This window comes from Dama dama, chromosome 10 (assembly GCF_033118175.1).
Source record: "Dama dama isolate Ldn47 chromosome 10, ASM3311817v1, whole genome shotgun sequence".
NCBI classification, from domain to species: Eukaryota; Metazoa; Chordata; class Mammalia; order Artiodactyla; family Cervidae; genus Dama; species Dama dama.
In genome coordinates, this window is record NC_083690.1 from 32,746,700 (window position 1) to 32,767,495 (window position 20,796).

The following is a 20,796-nucleotide window of genomic DNA, read 5'->3' on the forward strand; positions in this document are numbered from 1 at the left end:
AGCTTTCAAGTTCCCATATGTCTATGTGACTGGGCTCTAAACACTTTATTTCTCATAGCAAAGTCTTCATAAACCATCTTTTCTTTTTAATTGAGCTAATAATTTCACTCCTCTGGGTTGAATCACAGCAGCTCTGGCCTGTCTACCTGTGTGGAGGAGGTTGGTGCCGTAGTAGGAAGAGCAACAGAAGCAGCATGGCGGGGCTGGGTGCCTGCTCGGCCATCTTTCTGCTGTGTGTCTCTGAGTAAGTTGCTTAACCTCTCTGAACTGCTTTTGTCTTCCATAAAATGGGGACATGCCGTCCTTGAGGTCAGTCTCTTACATGGACACACTGAGAAAGTGTTCCTAGCCAAGGGGATGGCATGCAGGAAGTGATCAATAAATGCAGTTTGAATCTGTTTTTTAATTAATTTTATGCCTAATCTGACCCGTCCATTTTGCGATCTTCTTTGCTCACTCCTCATGCGTTTAAACTCACAGATATAGAGAACCAGCTGGTGGTTACCAGTGGTGGGGCGGGGCATGGGGCACGATAGGGGTAAGGGATTAAGAGGTATAAACTATTATGCATAAAATAATCTACAGGGACATACCGTACCACACGGGGAATATAGCCAATATTTGGTAATGACGTGTGCTCAGTCGCTCAGTTGTGTCTGACTCTTGGCAGCTCCATGGATTTCAGCCAGCCAGGGCCCTCTGCCCATGGAATTTTCCAGGGACGAATACTGGAGTGTGTTGCCATTTCCTTCTCCAGGAAATCTGACTCAGGGATCAAACCCACGTCTCTTACATCTCCTGCACTGGCAGGCGGGTTCTTTACCACTAGTGCCACCTGGGAAGCCCTGATAATAGCTATAAATGGAGTATAACCTTTAATAAGTGTGAGCCACGATATTGCACCGCTGTAATTTACTTTACATCGATCAATTAAAAATAAAAAGAAAGCTCGTTTCTCCTTTTGATTGTGAAGGTGGCCATTCTCATTGTCCAACATTAGCAGTGTACTAAAAAGCTGAAGCTCCAATACTTTGGCCACCTGATGCGAAGAACTGACTCATTAGAAAAAGCCCTGATGCTGGGAAAGATTAAAGGCAGGAGGAGAAGGGGACGACAAAGTATGAGATGGTTGGATGGCATCACTGACTGAATGGACATGAGTTTGAACAAGCTCTGGTAGATGGTGAAGGACAGGGAAGTCAAGCGTTCTTCAGTCCATGGGGTTGCAAAGAGTTGGACACAACTGAGTGACTGAACAATAACAACAAAAAGTGCAAGGAAGAAACTGCAAATCACTGCCCCAGAGCAATAAACCATTCTAAACATTCTGGTATTTCCCTTCTGTGCTTTCTGTATGTATACTAGGTATTCCTATGTGCAGATGTGAATGCATGCATGTACAGGTGTGTGCAGGTATGTGGTCTGGATAAATCCTCATTTGCCATTTTCTGTTCTGTTTCTGTCCTGCACTTGCATTGTGAACCTCTTCCTATATCACTAAATAGTAATTTTTGTTGTTTAGTCGTTAAGTCTTGTGCGAATCTTTGAGACCCCATGGACTCTATCCTACCAGGCCCCTCTGTCCATGGAATTTCCCAGGCAAGGATACTGGAGTGGGTTGTCATTCCCTTCTCTAGGGGATCTTCCTGACCCAGGGATCGAACCTGGGTCTCCTGCATTGGCAGGTGAATTCTTTACCACTGAACCACTGGGGAAGCCCAGATAGTTATTAAAAACCTGATTTTTTAGTGTGTGAATATGCCTCCACCCAGAAATCAAACCCAGGTATCCCACATTGCAGGCTGATTCTTTATCATCTGAGCCCCCTAAATATGCCTTAAGTTGAGAATACTTTACATTTTTAAAATATGCACTCTTCTGATCAACAATATATCAATAGTATCTCTCCATCATTCATTAATATTTTTTGAGTAAAGTTTCTTATTTCCTTACATCTAGGCCTGGCACATTTTTGGCTTATTGTATTTGTTACTAGTTCTTGCTTTGCTTTATTCTGTTTTATTTCATTTTTGCAACTTTTCCTGAATAAGTTTCTCTCACTATATCTTTAAGCATATTAATAGAATGTAGCAAATATATCTATGTGCGTTTATTTGCCTCTTATTCAGTCACTTTACTGAACTCTATTATTCATTATAATAGCTTTATAGTTTTTCTATACACACAAATATATGTAATGAAATAAAATGGTCTAATGGTTAATATTTATTAAACGTTTGGAGCATGCCAGCTAGGCCCTGCACTGTACAAGCATTATTCCACTTAAATCCATTTGTCATCTTAAGAAAGGCTCATCAGCTAGATGTGCCTCTTTGCTTGAATTAATTGTGCCTGGAACGGGTGTCTGCTATTAATTGTAATTATAGTCTGTTGCAGAAGGCGAGTATATACACACTGGGCAGTTAGTCAGATTGGAAACCCCCTCTGAATAATCATAACTCAGAATGGCAAGTCCCAAATACATGCAGAAGGGAAGCAGGAAGAAAGTTCTAGTTGAATGAAGAAGCTGGGAGAAAAGCCGGGCTTTGATGGGCAAGCATAAAGAACAGGTTTTATATAAATAATGTGTCACTGCCCACCCTCATCTTTGCAGACAGAGCAGGCCCGTTTGGAAGAACAGATAAATTCTAGTCCAAGGCTCCCCCAAGCCTCCTTGCCTAGAAAGTGACTTTCTGATTTCTCCAGTTGGACATTTTTACATTTCTTGAGTTGCAATATGAGTTTGTTTATTTACAGTCTTTCTTGTTTAGAAATTTAAGTGTGCACAAGTGCACATTTAGACGCTCACTTCCACTTTAGTGGCATTCCATCTGAGTTGCGAGGCATTGTTCTGTTGTCATTATTTTTTTTAAATGGCCCATAATTATGGTTGTGATTTCCTCTTTGACTCAAAAACTTATTACAGTTTTTGTTTTAATTTCCAAGTAAGTGGGTATTTTAAGCATTTGTAATCATTACAATTATTATTTGCTTTGTGATCAGAAATAGGAACCCTGCAATTTCTGCTTTTTGAAATTTATTAGTTTTCCTCAAGGCCTGGTATACGGCCAATTCCTTCAAAGATGCTTAGGAAGGAGGTGGATTCTCTGTAGATCGAAAAGGTCTATGGAAGCATAGAGGTGTGACAGTAGTAGAGAGATAGATATATTATAGATACCAGTTAATCTGTCTGTAATTATTCTGTAATTAATCCATCTGTACTATTCAAATGTTTAATCATTAAAACACAGAGACACTTGAGTAACTGTTTTCTCCCACACTAATTGTTTGCTGGTCATTTTCCCTGTAATACAACAGGATTTTTAAAAATATTTCCTTTTATTTACTTATTTATTTGGCTGTGCTGGGTCTTAATTGCAGTGTGTGGACTCTTTTGGCATATGGGTTCTGGAGGCCCGACCAGGAACCGAACCCAGATTTCCTGCTTTAGGAGCTCAGAGTCTTAGCCACTCCAAAGGAAGTCCCCTTTTTCCACTTTTTCTTATGGCTTTTTTTTATACACTTTGATGCTGTTGAATTTTATACCTATTATCCAAAATGAAATGCCCCTTTTTATTATCTAACATATTTTGCCGGGAACACTACTGCTTCTAATGCCTTTTACCTTGAGTTCTGCTATTTCACTGTACTTTCCTCATTCGTGCTTTTTGTTTGTTTGTGTCTGTCCCAACATGCCCCATATGCCCTTGCCCATCCTTTAAAAGGTGGGGTGGACAAGCAGTGTGGTGATAAAATTGGTCTCCCCATCCACAAGTGTCAGAAGGCCCCATTCTAGTACATTCTCTTGTCTTCCAGCAGGTCTCTGCCTATTAGCAAAGATATGACCAACATATTCTTTAATGTTTTGTGGAAAACAAGAGAGAATATTCACCCATTTTCTTCTTCTTTTTTTTTTTTTCACCCATGTTCTTAAGACCTGATCCACTGGGGTAGAGTCTTTAGAAAGCTCATGATCTTTCTTTAGGTCATGTGGGTGTCATCAGTCCCTTGCTTCAGCTGATAAATGCCAACTGGGTGTCCAAAAGGAAGGAAGGTTGTGCTGGATAAAGATGGGCTGCCCACTCCTGGGTTGCTTCTCAGCTCTTCTCACCCGGGGACTGAGGCTACTCAGACCCCGGACTTGACTGGGAACTGTGCTGGACCTTGAAGAAGACGTCAAGGCAAACTTGCCACACTGGATGGGAAGTCACTTTATTGCCAGGCTCTAATGAAACAGCAGGACTATGGTCCTTGTCCTCTCTGCCCTCTGCCTGCCTTTTGTCTGTGGACAAACTTTAGCCAAAGAATAAGTTTCATCAGAAAAGTGAGAACGTGCAGAAACATAGGAAAATTGTCAAAAGAGACCAAATAATAATAATATAGTCATTGGGCATAGTCAAAGACCTTCAGCTCCTTCTCAAGGGCTTCCCAGGTGATGCTAGTGGTAAAGAATCCTCCTGCCAATGCAGGAGATGCAAGAGACAGGGGTTCGATCCCTGGCTCTGGAAGATCCCTTGGAGTAGAAAATGGCAACCCACTCCAGTATCCTTGCCTGGAAAATCCCATGGACAGAGGAGCCTGGCGGGCTACAGTCCATGGGGTTGCAAAGAGTCGGACGTGACTTAGAGACTGAGCATCAGGGGCTACAGAGAATATTCTGGGCCTCCCTGTGAGCTGTCTTACAGATACTGAAACCCCACCATGTGGAAGAAGTTACCTCCATGATGACTGACTGTAGCCATGACGTAAGCTGCCATAGTTCCAAAAATCGGCCTTGAAGAAACAGGAACAAATCGACCCTGGACCTGAAGAGTAACTGCACCTTAAACAGTCAAGACAGCACTGGTCAGACCACTGAGGACCAGTTTCGAGAGGACTATCAGAACGGACTGGGCTGTTTCTGCTTGGAGCCCCCGCCTTCAGCCTACAAAAAAAGCTCTTGATCCCTGATTGTCAGTGCAGGGGTTGGGGGGTAGGGGGGAAGGAACTGGCCTTTGGACAGGCATCCTACCAAACCTCTCCCCATTGTCTGCATCCAAAATAAAGCAACTTTTCCTTTTTCCACCAACCTGACCTCTTCGTTGGCTTTTGAGCAGAGAGCAGTCAGGCCCCACTGTCGGTTATACCAATCTAACCAATCAAAGCTAAACAAAGGGTAGGGTGGCAGGCATTTACACATGAGAAGGGGAACAATTTAGAATTTCCAGAAGTGTAACTATGGCAACAAATTAAGAAAGTTAGCTACAATTTGTCATTCCTTAAAGTCATGCATATTACATTATCCTAATAATTTACGTAGTAATTACTTAATAAGCACAAAGGAGAGGAATACGTAATCATGTGAGCCTCAGGCTACATGTATGTGTGGTTGAAGAGTGGATGGCCTTGCCTTTTTCACTCAACCTTACTACCTTCTGTGCATCGTGGATTCACCAAAATGGATGACCTCTGCTTTCAGGAATATCAGGGCGGCAAAAGGAAAAATGATCTCTACAGGGATGTCCCTGGTGGTCCAGTGGCTAAGACTCCAAGCTCCCAACACAGGGGGCTTGGGTTCGATCCCTGGTCAGGGAACTAGATCCCACATGCCGCAACTAAGAATTGAAATGCTGCAGCAAAGATAGAAAGACCCCCATGTGCCAAAGCTAAAAACTCAGCACTGCCAAAATAAATAAATATTTTTTAAAAATTTATCTCTACAAAGACAGTTGTAGATGCTCAAACACAGTAAGCATCTCAGTTCTTGCATGCACACAGAGCAATGCACCAAATAAGCGGAATGTTTTGTTAAACAGTCATATTTTAAAATATCACTGGTTCCAATCTTTAAAGGAATTATATGGGCCACTCAGTGACTACTGATGCGTCCACTTGGTTTGGGGTGTGGGCTCCCGGTTTCTTTGATACAAGTAACCACTAGAAAGTGCTCGCGTGACTCAGATGGTAAGGAATCTGGATGCAATGCAGGAGACCCTGGTTCGATCCCTGGGTCGGAAAGATTCCCTGGAGGAGGGCATGGCAACCCACTCCAGTATTCTTGCCTGGAGGATCCCCATGGACGGAGCAGCCTGGCGGGCTACAGTCCATGAGGTCGCAAGAGTCGGACATGACTGAGCGACTTAGCGCAGCACAGGCTTATACATAAGCCCCCTTCTTCCTTTCCGCTGCCTCCCCCTCGGTGACTCATCCGTCTTTCTCTCCTTGAGGCCATCAGATCACCCCTCTTCCTCCTCCTCGCTTAGCAGATTAAGGGTTAGGCCCCCTCTTCTCTCTCTCCCATATTTTTGTTTGTCTGTTTGGCTACAATTATGTTTCCTGTAATTGCTTTCAGGGGGCAGGAAACTCTGCACAAACAGACTTGCATCTGCAGCCAGCACCTTGGTAAAATAAACAACTGTAAGCGTTTTTAGAGGAGGATAAATTAAATCTCATTTTTAAAGGCACAGAGGGGAGTTTGTTATCGGAAATGATCACAGGCTAAATCTTTCGTGAAATAAATAATTTTTCCCTGCTCATCTACACTATTCATCTATAGCTTTTTAAAAAATTCTGTTTATATACTCGTGCACACAGACGCGTGCACCCACCCACACACAAACACACACACACACACACACACACCTGTGTGTGTTTATGTGCTTATGTGTGTATCTGGTTCAGTTTAATGTGGGGGCATTTGTAATGTGCAATGGGTGATTAGCTTCTATTTAAAGGGTTTTTTTTTCCTTCTACGGATGATGGCAAGAGGGCAAGGAAAATGATTAACAGGTTAGAAGCAGACTGTGAGGAAAGACTAAAGGAATTATGGATATTTGCCTGGAGCCAGAAGGCTGATATGTAGTTAATTACAGTCTTCAAGTTAATGAAGCAATATTTTATGGGTGATAGTGAGCAACTGTGTTTGTGTGTTTTTTTCTATTATTCTAAGAACAAGAAGACGATATGCTGCTACAAGACAAACTAGGTTAAAACATAAGGATTTGAATGTAGAAGTCTGGAGATGGAGCAAGTCAACAACTGGAAAGATCAAGGGGCTGTTGTCTAGATTTTTAATATAAATAAACACCTTCATTCGGGGTTCCCTAATACTCAACCACAGTTCCAGCCTGCTTACGCAGAGCGAACGCTAACTGTATTACGATCTCTGTGTCTTTGCCCCACTGTCCTATTACTCAAATGCCCTCCTTCCCATTTATCTGCCTGAACCTTCTTAGCTTTTAGTTCCCTAGCTTATTCTAAGTTTTCCCTCTCTACTGCAGAGTTCTCTCCCTCCCCTCGTGGCTTTCACCATCTCTTGTCTTCTTAGAGCGCACCCGTCAGGATGGGCAAACCTTGGCAACAGTAGCCAACAAGCCTCCACATCTCAGGGGCTTACGAGATCCAAGGTTCTGTTTTCTCAAGGTTTACTGACGATTGTCAGCTCTCCAAGGCAGTCCACTTTAGGCAACGACTCAGGAATTCCGGCCCTCCCCTTTCTAAGGCTCCGCTGTCTCAGGACTTGATGTAGCAGAGAAAGAAGCTGACGGAGAGGCACCCGCTCTCGTCCCCGCGGCCCGCCTGCCCCAAGCTCCTCCTACACAGAAATTCTGCTACGCAGCTAGCGCTAAGTCGCTTCGGTGGTGTCCAGCTCTTTGCGACCCCAGTGGACTGTAGCCTGCCAGGCTCCTCTGTCCATGAGATTCTCCAGGCAAGAATGCTGGCGTGGAAAAACATGCCTTCCTCCAGGGGATCCTCCCGACCCAGGGATGGAACCTGCGTCTCTTCTGGCGCCTGCATTCGCAGGCGGGTTCTTTACCACTAGCGCCACCTACCGGCTGCCTCCAAGTTCCTCGGCTGCAGCTCCAGCTGAAGTCCTCACTCCCCCGACCTGCTGTTTTCTTGGTGGCTTCCTAGTCACCTTCCTAACCCTCCGTCTGCCCCCCAGCGATGCCTTATACTTGATGCAGATGGTTCTTCCTTAGCATACGGCTGTGATCACACCATTGCTCCATCTGGGTTTTAGGGGCCGGCCATGCCTCATTTCTTTCTCTCTTGGGATAAAAGTTCACGCAGACACTCCTTAGTCCTTAGAGTACAATGAATTCCACCCTCCGTGTCATGCCCAGGTAGCTCAGGTTATCAGCAGACTCCTGTTGAAACTCCTGTTTCATTTATGCAGTCTGGAATTGTGCATGCATGAGCCACCCACGTGCCTGCGTGTGGAAATGTCACCGTTCACCAATAGGCAGGGCAAATGATGCCTAAACCACAAAGGAGTCTCTGATCAGCAGGAGCCTGCCTTACCTCTGATCTCTCAGGAGGAAGTGTTTAGCTCTCTGCTACAGTTTTACCATAGTTTGTCTTATGGTATAGCTTATTTTTAGTCTCTTTGCTAGACTGGAATCTTCTTGATGCTCCAGGAAAACCTTGGCCATTCCTGAGCCCTTATTCTGAACCAGGCACTTTCCCTTTGTCATCTGTTTAACAATCATCCTTACCAGGTAGATGGCTTGATGCTCCCTTCACAACTGAGCAAGACAGGAGTAAGGCCCCAAGTGCCTCACCTTTTCCATGATCTCAGTAAATATCTGAGGAATTAATTAATTAAACTGTGGTTCCTCCCAAAGACTTTGGACTGTGTATGCAGCGTCAAAATTTCCCCAAGAACTCAAAGATAACAATGTTGGGTGTCAGATTTTTTAACAGTGCTTTATTATAGACCCATGGAAGAGCCTGTATTGACCCTGTTGTCAAATACATCTCCTACAGTTTTGAAGTGGACAAGCCCTTCCTCAGAAGAGGTCAACACAGTAATAGTGAAATGCTGGCAGAGAAGCAACAGATTCAGAGCTGGTGAGAAAATACCGTGCTGACCTCCTCCCAGAGAAGGAAGGGAGAAGTCAAGGGCAAATGCTTGCTCTTCACTCACAGAAGAGACTTACTCTGAGCTTGGGTGTGCTCCTCCTGGGATAGGGACACTCTGAGGATTCACCAGGCTCTGGATCTTAAGAAAACAGCTGTCTTAGAGAAACTGGATAATATCCTTTACTCAATGCAACCACAAATATCGCTGAATTCCTTTGCAGAGAAGAGGAGGTGCTCCTGGTGGGGGTGGTGAAGGAGGTGGACACAGATGGACTCAGTCTAGATGGCATGCTGATGTGCCTGACCACTCTACCCTTGAGAAACCCTGCATGATTTTCATTCACGCTGACGGTACCAAATGGTTGTCTTGAGTCACTGCTGAAAAAAGAAATATGCTCAAAATATCAATCCATTTTGGCAACCCTTACTTTTTTATGCACATCCAATTTGGGAATCTGAATAAGTTAATGATAAACGAGATCATTTTTCATTCATTTAAGAAATACAAATTGATAATCCAGAAACTGCCAGTTGCGGATGTTGCAGTGAATATACAAAATCAGACCTGACTCAACACCTGTGTTCAGGTAGAAGGAGGTTTATCTCTTGGGAAGAGGAGCTGGGTTAGGGTCTGGGCCCAAGCTTGAAGGGACATATAGTGTTCTTGAGGGTCTGCATCCCTCTTTTCTGAAAATCATTAAAATTCAACTTCTTTTTTTTTTTAATCTTTTGGCCATACAGTGTGGCATGTGGGATCTTAGTTCCCTGACCAGGGATTGAACTCACACTCTCTGCATTGGAAGCTCAGAGTCTTAACCACTGGACCTCCAGGGAAGCCTCTCAATTTTTTTTTTTTAATCTTCAGCAATATTCTGGAGTGCCGGTGAGCACGTCAGTGGGCAGTCATCCTGAGTGGCCGCCGCACTGTTTGAGCCACATTCAGCACCCTACCCTACCATCAGTTTTGGCAGTTGTCAACCCAGATGGTGTCTGCTTTCCCGTATTAGAGCTATTGAGCACTCAGACAGATATTAGGCTGGGATTCAAGTTCCAGACCCCAAAGAGATGGAATCATTATTTAGAGTAGCCAGGGAAAGAAAGACTAGGACAAAAGAGACTCATGTTTAAGACAGACAAACTGCAGAAAACTAAATCTGCTTTCAAGCTCAGGGGCTGAATTGAGGCAGGACATAAGTAATGAAATAGAGAGTCAGGAGGTAAGATGCTGTGTGCCTGAAGCCCAGATAAGCTGGCAATGAAGCCAAGAGAAGCAGAGAAAATGTCTGAGAACAGGGATGGAGGGCCAGAAGTTTTAAGTTAAAATGCCTAAATGGATGATTTCAGGTGACCTCATGGGCCGTGTGTGCGCTCATCCATGTCCTACTCTTTGCAACCCCTTGGACTGTATTCCACCAGCTTCTCTGTCCATGGGATTTTCCAGGCAAGAATACTGGAGAGGGTTGCCATTTCCTCCTCCAGGGGATCTTCCCCACCCAGGGATCGAACTTGTGTCTCTTGCGTCTCCTGCATTAGCATGTGGATTCTTTACCACTGAGCCCACCTGGGAAGCCTGACATCTTGGGGAAAAGAGGGACAAATGTACATTTGGGTGTGACCTAGAGTCATGAGAGAAAGTGATGGCTGGAGAAAGAACATCAGGATGTTTCATCGGGGATGCACTCTGGCATTGCCTTGGAACTGAAAAGCTTTTCAAATCATTGCAAAGGAATCATGCTCCATTCTGGGGAGTGGGGGCGGGGGGCGGGGGGAGTCAGTATTTAATCCTGCTGCAGAGAATTTGTATTTCTTCACGTAACAAATCCTTTGAAGTTGCACTGAAGTTACACTTGAATGTACTGTATTTGCATCCCATTTATTAATTCACATGGGTTGTTCTTCCTAATCTCTACATCACAGCACAAATCCTTTTCACGCTCCATTTCCTGCACACTGCAACCTCCTATTTTGTAGATAATGTTCTTTTTTTCCATTATGATTACAAATGACTGGGAATAAATACACAAGCCTCAACCAGCCCCGTGTAATAACCTGCCCACCACACAATGTGGGCTGCTGACGCCTTTTCTGTTTATTCTTTCTCGCCTACATCAGATGGTTGCAAGTCAAATATTTTCACAATGATAGAAAACTTCTTTATAAAATCGAGAGTGGGTTAAGATATGGGATGTGCCTTTAGGCCTCTTGATGGTGATCTGGTTTGTTACTTACCTTGGCTCATACAGCAAGGAGATCAAGCCAGTCAATCTTAAGGGAGATCAACCCTGAAACCTCACTGGAAGGACTGATGCTGATGCAGTATTTTGGTCATCTGATGTGAAGAGATAACTCAGTGTCCCTGGTGCTGGGAAAGACTGAGGGCAGAAGGAGAAGAGGGCATCAGAAGTTGAGATGGCTGGATGGCATCACTGATGCAATGAACATGAACCTGGGCAAACTCCGGGAGATGGTGCGGGACAGGGAGGCCTGATGTGCTGCAGTCCGTGGGGTCGCAAAGAGTCGGTCATGACTGGGTGACTGAACAACAACATTTCTCTCAAATTAGATGGACTTTTTTTCCTCCCAATTTTATTGTACCTAAAGTTGTTTTTTTTTTTTTTTTTTTAAATGAAACACAAGACTTTTTATTAAAGTACAACACTATAACAGAATGGATTTTTTTTTTCTTCAAAACTTGCCACAGCAATATATTTGGTCCCAAATACTGTTTCAGAACTTTGTCACTCCCCCTCTGGAAATGGAGTCTGTCTCTCCTCACCTTGAAATCAAATGAGCCTTTGCGGCTGCTTTGACGAGCAAAATGCCGGGGGACTGACACCACTCACCAAAGAGGAGGTGATAAAAGGCAATATGGCTTCCACCTGACTCCATGCTCACCCTGGGAACCCAGCCACCATGCTGTGAGGAATCCCAAGCCATGTGGGGGGATCCCCTCTGCGTGTTCCTGCTGATCATCCCAGCTAAGGTTTCACCTGCCTGCTACCATCAATTTGAAGACGCACGAGTGATTAAAGATGCTGCTCTCATCCAGGGTCGATCTGGTGTAGACGCCAGCATACAGGACAAGACCTCCACCAATTCTTAAACACCCCGGGAGTAGCCAGTGGCTCTCTGCATTTTATACCTAACATTTAGCATCGTGGAAATGCTTTGGAATTACACTTACTGTTCTGTCCTCTCATTATTTGTTCATGGGTCTCTCTGCCCAGTTGACTGAGAACCTCTAGAAAACAAGCCGTGTGCCCCGACCCAGCTCCATAGTCCACTGGGTTCAAGCCCAGGGACGGTGCATGGAAACTGTTCGCTGTCTATAGAACAAACAAATAATTGAGTGAAAGAGATCTGACTTCCCAGCGTGTTTTGTTACTAACTTACCTGTGTCACCTTAGGCAAAGTAATTCACCTCTCTGAGCTTTGGGTTTTTCCTGATAAAGTCATGAAGCTGGGCTAGCAAATCTTTCACGTCCCTCCGAGCCAGAAGTCTCAGGACTCTCTATTTATATACCGGCAAAGCTACGAACTGCTTTTAGAAGAGAAACCAAAACCCTAGTGGCCGTCATCTCAAAGTAGCATCAAAATGGGGCGGTGATCGGTCCATCTGTTCATACTGGAGATCAGTCACGCTCCTTTTCAGAGCACTGATCTTCATCCGCTTCCCCTCGGAGGCTGCTCCGGGTCCCGTCCCAGCCTCATCTTATGTAGCGGGCTGGCGTTTGATCTTTGGTTCACATTTGTTCCTGCTCTTATCACTCTTGGGAGGCTGTGTGACCCTTTTCTAATGCTGTCAAAAGCCTTTAATACCTACCTTTCAGCATGTGTGTGTCATCTTGTAGACACTGCTGAACGTTCATTTAGTGTTGCTCCAGGACACCCCCGTCCTGGTGAAGGACAAATGAGCAATGAACTGAAATTTCTCTCTTAGAATGTTTAAATCATAAGGTCACCCGCCCTTTTGGTTAAGGGATTCCTGAATATAATTTCTTTACTTCCCTGGCCCCAGAAACAAGGGCTGACAGATACTGACAGTGTTCTTGGACGAACCCTGAACCAAGAACAAGGGAAGTGAGTCTAGGTTCTGCCGCTTAAGTCAATATTAATACACATGGGGACTTCCCTGGTGGTCTGGTGGTTAAGAACCTGCCATGTAACGCAGGGGACATAGGTTCGATCCCTGGTTGGGGAACGAAGATCCCACATGCCGTGGAGCAACTTAGCCCTGCTGGGTACAACTACTGAGCCCGCATGTTCTGGAGCCCACGGGTCACAGCTAGAAAGCCCATGTGCCACAACTGCTGAAGCCTGGGCACTCTGCAGTTCCATGCACTGCGGCTGCTGAGCCCACACACCACAGGTAGAGTCCTTGCTCTGCAATGAAAGACCCTGCACGCTGCAACTAAGACCTGATGCAGCCAAATATTTAAATAAGTGAATGTTTAAAACATTAATACACAGCAACATTCTGCATGTAGGTTGTCTTAGCTTACTTTACAGAGACTGTGCCTAAACAGTGCCTAAACCTGCCTAAAAGTGCCCAAACCTGGGAGACTCATGTCGTACATATCACAGTTTCCTATTAGAAGCTCTGAATGGATAAATGTGCTCAGATCCCATGCCTTTCACCCACTGGCTGCTTATCTCTAAACTCCAATCTCTGAAACAACTTTTCTAGTTATATACCCTGCAGGCTCTTAAATGCCATTTTAAAGGAGGTGGAAGCTGGCCACCATGACTAAGAAGGGATTCCTACTGGTGGTTAGCATTTAGAGGCCAAGATATAAAACATCATGCAATTTGTGGGACAGTCTTGTCCCAATAAAAAAATCTCACACACCCACCCCCCAATTCTAATAGTACCTCCATTGATCCATAGTGCTAGGGCAAGAACTAAAGAGGACATTTAGCCTGATTTGAGTCAAGTGCTCAAGCAAGAGGATTCAAGGAAGGCTCTAACCCCACCAGCACATCTTATCAAGAAAAAAGTAGACCCACAGTCTGAGACTGAAACATGTCTGCAAGACCATAAGGGCCCGCAGCCGTGATGTCCGTAGAAATCTGCTAGGTAAGAAGTCCAGGGTCTGAATGTTGGTCATTTCCGTGTGTCTTTCCATTGAAGAAGAAACTATTGTTTGAGTCACCACTGGGAAGTCCAGTGATAACTCTCATACTGTTTACCAAAAATTGATTGTGCATGAATAAAGGCTTTTTTTTTTTTAAGAAAGAAAGGTCATAGTTCTCAGAGTGATCCCCCCAACATCAAGAACTACTATGTTAGGACTTCCCTGGTGGTTCCATGGTTTAGAATCCATCTGCCGATGTAGGGGATACAGGTCTGATCCCTGGTCCTAGAAGATTCTGAATGTAGTAGGGCAGCTAAGCCCGTGCATCACAGCTACTGAAGCCCACGTGCCTAGAGCCCATGCTCTGCCACAAGAGAAGCCACCTCAATGAGAAGCCCACGCACCACAACTAGAGAGTAGCCCCCACTCATCGCAACTAGATAAAGCTGGCACATAGCAACAAAGATCTAGTGTAGCCAAAAATAAATAAATAATCAAATAAACAAAAATTAATTAAAAAGAACTACTACATTACCTATCGATGAAAACAGAGTAGTCAGTTCATTAACTTTTGATGAGCTCTTCCTTGCTCACATTCTCACCCAACTTTTCTTTTTTCCTTTATTTTGCTTTGAAGCATGCCACAGTCCTAATGCAGTGTCTCTCCACCCCCTGATGTTCTGAAATATCTGGTTTCTGCTTTTCTTTCTTTAAGTACCTCCCTCCTCCTCCCAGGAGCATCTATTTGCCCAGCAATGTGGGCTGTGCTTGTCAATAACAGCACTCAGAGATCAGAGTAATGACCTCAGCACGCCTTTCCCATCTGTTATTTCCATACGCCTGACATCTTCATAGTAGCTTTTCAGGGAATAACAAGACCCTCCTTTACAAACCATCCTTCTCTCTCTAAACACTTAATGTCAAAATTGTTTGGGCCGCTCTTTATGGAGTTCCTGAAGCGTCGTGACTGAAGCTATCATTCTGACTCTCTGTAATAATCACAGTTCAATTTTCCGGCCTCGATGGATCTCTGGCGGGGCTCCGGTCAGGACTGTATATTCACAGGCTTCACTCTCGTTTCCTCCCAAAGATTCCAGCTCTGGGTGGAGCAGTTGATTTCCCTCATTAGCGATGTCACTTCCACCAGCTCATGTAGTACATCATCCTCACAAGAGTGCAGGGCTGCCCTTCTAGGAGCATCCCCAGCTCCTAGAGACAGGGAGGAGCTGGAGGTGGTGGCATGGGGGATGGTGGGTTTCTGTTCAGTTGAAATTTGAGCCAACACAGCTTTGACACCTGCAGGCCCCTACTCAGCGACGCACACCCAGAGAAGAAGGAGAGGAACTCAAGACAGAGCAGCAACAGAGGGAATTCACCTGGATGGTGGGCTTGGACTGTGGAAAGCTGGCAATGTAAAGCTGGAATCTGGAGATAGCCAACAACATCATCAAAAATTGCCATAATGTTAGCTAACACTTGTTAAGCCCATTCTGTATGTCAGATACTGTTTTAGGTACTTTACGTGAATTAAGTCATTTCGTTCAAAATATGATTTTATCAAATAGCTACTGTCATTTCCCCCATTGTACAGTAAACCAGGGCAGAGAGCTGAATTCAGGTTTGACTCAGCTGGGACAGGTATCCATGGGGCACTGATCAAGTGAGTGGAGGCTGGCAAAGGAGTTTTAAGACATTGATACTACTGAGACTTGCCTGGCAGATCAGTGGTTAGAATTCTGTGCTCCCACTGCAGGAGGCGTGGGTTCAATCCCTGGTCGGGGAACTAAGATCCCACAACTAAGATCCCACTTGGCATAGCCCCCCAAAAAGAGAAAGACATTGACAATACTGAAAGTTGAAAAGACTTGGGACTGAAGGTTTGATATCAGATGCCTGGCAGCAGCTGGGGGAATAAAAGTGTTTAAAACTCTGGAATGAATGGAGAGAAAGGAGCCAGGTAGTGGTTTGGGCTCCAAGCAAACAGATTTGAGCCAAGATTAGTTTCCAAGAGGGGATGGATGAGGCTCAGTCTCACCCAGGGGGCTGAAGCAGTCTGGTGGGGGTGGGGAGACTGCAGCTCTGTGGGACTTTGGGTGGCTGGTCCCAAAGCCAGAAGGGACAGGCATGGATTTGGGGACCACAATAGCCCGAGATCCCACCAAAGGTCTCAGAGCCACTCTGCCTGCTCAGGAACCCATGGCCTTTGGGCACCTGCAGGGCAGGATGTCCCTACCTCGGACCCCGCACTGATGAGAACTGTGGCATCATAGCCAATCACGGCCTCTGTCTTTGATGTGCAGATCAACGAGAACCTCCTCAGAAGGGTGGTGGTCCCGGGCCACAGGTTGATGGAGACCTGCCAGCTCTGTTCAAGTGTTTTTCGGGGCCCAGTTCCCCCTACAAACCCATAGTGATTATGGTCCCAGGCCTCACCATCAGTTGCTTGACAACTAATTCCCTTAGCTGATGAGGGTCTAAGGTGGGTCCTATTGGTTGGGTCTAAGGTGGGTCCAGGGGTTGGTGCTTTTTAACCAGAAGCCCTTAGACACTGAGAAGATGTTAAGGGCCAAAGGAATGGCACTTTAGTGGGGGACAGAAATGCCCCTGGGGGATCACTGCTGGGTCGGGCACAGGGCCGCCTTCCCAGGGGAGATTTGAGCTGAATTTTCTAAAAGCGTCAAAGTGCCCACTTCCAGCCTTGCTGACATATGGTTGGAAGTAGAACCATCCAGAAGACAGTGGGGAGGAGCAGCACAAGCAGATGTGGCTCTTCACCACCTGGGAGGGCATTGAGTCCAGTTGGTGCTCTGAGATCCCAGGCCCTTGTGACTTCCCTGCCTGTGTTATTTAAGCCTTCTCAGAGTCTCACAATGACTGGCTGCAAAACCACCCAATCAGGAAGAGGCTGTGGTTTGTTCTCAGAGCCAGCAGGGAGGGCAGGCTGGAAGAGCTGAATTCCCCTCTGCACCCATGCTTGGGAAAGAGGGAACGCCAAGAGTGACTGTAGAGGTACCAGCGTGCGTGCTCCATCATGTCTGACTCTTTGTGACCCCATGGACTGTAGCCCGCCAGGCTCCTCTGTCCTTGAAATTTTCCAGGCAAGAATACTGGAGCAGGTTACCATTTCCTACTCCAGGAAATCTTCCTGACCCAGGGAACAAACCCATGTCTTCTGCATTGGCAGGCAGATACTTTACCACTATGCCACCTGGGAAGCCCACGGGTACCAAAACTCCCCTTTAATATTTGGAGCCTCGCTAGTACTTTGGGCCACCCTGGTGGCTCAGGCAGTAAAGAATCTGCCTGCAATGCAGGAGACCCGGGTCAGGAAGATCCCCTGGAGAAGGAAATGGCAACCCACTCCAGTATTCTTGCCTGGGAAATCCCATGGACAGAGGCATCCAGAGAGCTACAGTCCATGAGGTTGAAAAGAGTCAGTCACAGTCACTTCATTTCTAGTACTGCAGGGTCACCTATTGATGGCAATGACCAGCCCAGCTGGCACGGTCTCAGGCATCGTTCCCTTTACTCTGGTTCTATATAGAAGCGTGGGAACAGACAGTGCAACGTCTTCAGCCTGAATCAGATCAGAAGAAAAAAGTGTTCACCAAGCTTCTACAGATAAAGCTTGTGATGATCTTAAAATACATTTGCAAAGTCTTTGATACGCCTCAGACTTTCTTCTCCCTGAACACAGGCTGTGTGTATCTAACATACCAACCGCGGCAAAGCAGATACCATGTGACCACCGAGGCTAAAGTCAAAAAGCCAATAGCGGGACTTCCCTGGTGGTCCTGTGGTTATGACTCTGTACTTTGAATGCAGGGAAGCTGGGTTCAATCCCTGGTCAAGGAGCTAGATTCTACATGCTGCAATTAAGAACTACAACGAAGACCTGCTGCAACCAAAAAATAAAAAAAACACCAATACCATTTCCACCTGACTCTCTTGGGACATTTATTGTCGAAGTCAAGCCACCATGTTTTGAGGACACCTTTATCTAGAAGCTGGGTATAGGTGTTCAGCCCAAAGCCTAGGGAAGGTCCCAGCTGACACCATCAACAGCCATCAGCTGTTGAGTGAGTAAGCGAGCTTTTTTTTTTTTTTTGGGGGGGGGGGGGGGGGACTTCCAATCTTCAACCTCTCAGTCACCCCAGGAAGATACCAAGTGGAGCAGAAATGAGATGTCCCTGCCAAGTCCTCGCATATGTGGTAGTGAAAGTGAAAGTTGCCCAGTCATGTCTGACTCTTTGTGACCCCATGGACTATACAGTCCATGGAATTCTCCAGGCCAGAATACTGGAGTGGGTAGCCTTTCCCCTCTCCAGAGGATCTTCCCAACCCAGGGATCAAACCCAGGTCTCCTGCATTGCCTGCGGATTCTTTACCAGCTGAGCTACCAGGGAAGCCCTTATATGTAGTAGATTCATGAGAAAACAAATGTTGTTTTAGGCACTAAGGGTTGTGACGGTAACAATGGGGGACTGGAGGGAACTTTCCCGGTCATCAACCAGGCGGGACTCCAAGCCTCCAGTGCAGAGGGTGCAGGTTCGATCCCTTGTTGGGGAACGAAGACCCACATGCCACATGGCCAAAAAGTAAATAAACAAATAAATAAATTGGGCCAACATATATTTTAAAAAAAGACACTACTAAAAAAAATAGAGAAGTAGAAAAAATGTCCTATCCCTGTGTTGTACCCTTGTCACTGGAGAAGCCCTCAATTCAGTTCAGTGGAGAAGCCCTACCCTATACTAAAAAATGATGTGAGCCAGGGAACCAGAATGTAGAGGCCAGAGATGCCTTAATGTTTCTCTCCAAGGATCTTACCCAGCGTTCTTCTTCAGGTGACTTTGGTATCTTATATCCAAGACATGATATGCTAAGCTCTAAACAACTGTGCCACCTTAAGACTATTTGTGTTCTGGCGACTTCCCTGGTGGTCCAGTGGCTAAGACTCCACGCTCCCAATGCAGGGGGCCTGGGTTCAATCCCTGGTCAGGACACTAGATCCCACACACTGCAACTAAAGACCTCATGGATGTCCAAATATAATGAGCAGTAAGTTACACAAATAATTATCAAATAGGGCAGGGGTCTTTTGTTTCCCCTAGGTCCTAATTATCAGATGCTGAAAAATGCAAAACCAAATAAACAAGCAAATTTCCTGGAAATGGAGACTATCTCCAGATGACCTCCTCTTTAAGTGAGGGAAAATGGGCATCTGATTTCCTCCCTGTGGTGGTTTGAATGTTGTGTCCCCCACAAAATTCGTATGTCGAAACCTGAACTCACAGTGTGAAGGAGGTGTGACCTTTGGGAGGTGATTAGGGCTGACCGCTCATAACTGGGTTCACTCCCTTTGTGGAAGAGACCCCAGAGAGCCCCCTGACTCTTCTGCTCATGAGACGACTGGTGTCTGTGAACCAGGAAGTGGGTCCTCACCAGTCACCAAATCTGCCAGCATCTTGATCTTGGACTTTTAGCCTCCGGAATGACACAAATCAAATTTCTATTGTTTACAGACTTCCCTGGTGGTAGAGCGGATAAGCCTCTGGCTGCCAATGCAGGGGACACGGGTTCAATCCCTGATCCGAGAAGATTCCATAGGCCGAGGAGTAGCGAAGCCCCTCAGCCACAACTACTGAGCCTGCACTCTATGCCCCATGAACCACAACTACTGAAGGCCGAGCCCACCTCGAGCCCATGCTCTGCAACAAGAGAAGCTACCGCAATGAGAAGCCCGAGCACTACAACTAGAGAATAGCCCCCTCTTGCCGCAACTAGAGAAGCCTTCGCTCAGCAATAAAGACCCAGCACATTCAAAACCACATAAATAAAATAAATAATTTCTTTTTACATCGCTGTTGTTCATAAACCAACCAGCCTAGGCTATTTTGTTGCGGCAGCCTGAAGGACTGCCCTCATGGTGCTTGATGTGTTACTTTTCTCTCTGGGTTCCCGTTTTCTCACCTATAAAATAGGAATAATTATAGTAACTCCATAGTTTTACCAGGGGAAAATGAGTTAACGTTTGTAAATGGCACATCTCGGAGCTGTATTTTTTTAGTCAACTCTTAGCACGAATCCTTTCCAAAAACTGGGATGGGAGAAGGGGGAAGGGGCAGATTTTATTTCTCTGTGTTAGTTCATTGTTATGTGTTGTTGTTTTTCAGCTGTTAAGTGGTGTCCAACTCTGCAACCCCATGGACCGCAGCCTGCCAGACTCCCTTGTCCTTCACTATCTTCTGCAGTTTGCTCCAATTCATGTCCATTGAGTCAGTGATGCCATCTAACCATCTCATCCTCTGCTGCCTGCCCCCTTCTCCTTTTGCCTTCAATCTTTCCCACCACCAGGGTCTTTTCCAATGAGTCGGCTCTTTTGTATCAAGTGGCCAAAGTATTGGAGCTTCAGCTTCAGCATCAGTCCTTCCAATGAATATTTAGGGTTGATTTCCTTTAAGATTGACTTGTTTGATCTCCTTGCAGTCCAGATATAATGAGTGTGTATTGTGATAGAGAGGGATGGAAGAAGGAAAGAAGGAAGGAAGGGGGGAAAGAAATAAGAAAGGAAGGAGGAGAAAAACAGACAGACAGGGGAGGGAGGATAGAATACAATCTGACCCTCAGCCTAAGCCACTCCATGGAGACAAATCATTGTCCCCCCTGCCCTTTTGACCAGAGAGGTAGTTGGTCCTATCTGAATGGAAGTTCCAGCCCTTAACTAGATTTGCTGAGGGCTTGACTGATCATGACCAGTCTTACTTTCTCATAAATCAAAGCCTAGGAATAATTCTAACTGTGCATAAACAGAAAATATGAAAATTAATGCTTGCAGGAACCTTATTTAATTTTGCTGTAAACTGATTTCCGTGAC

The 20,796-nt window shown here is 45.5% G+C and overlaps 1 long non-coding RNA gene across 5 annotated transcripts in view; it reads right to left on the reverse strand.

Moving 5' to 3' along the window:
- LOC133063693 (uncharacterized) overlaps positions 1-20,796 on the reverse strand; it is a 454,338-nt gene that overhangs the window by 81,432 nt on the left and 352,110 nt on the right. For 3 of the 5 annotated variants that reach the window (XR_009694473.1, XR_009694470.1, XR_009694472.1), the window contains 2 exons: positions 11,074-11,216; positions 8,766-9,219 (listed from right to left, as the gene is read on the reverse strand). The exons of 1 other annotated variant lie outside the window; for it this stretch is intronic. This is a non-coding gene — a long non-coding RNA (uncharacterized LOC133063693). Of the gene's footprint in view, positions 1-8,765; positions 9,220-11,073; positions 11,217-20,796 lie in introns of those variants that run through there. One more of the 5 variants, XR_009694471.1, reaches the window with a different exon arrangement.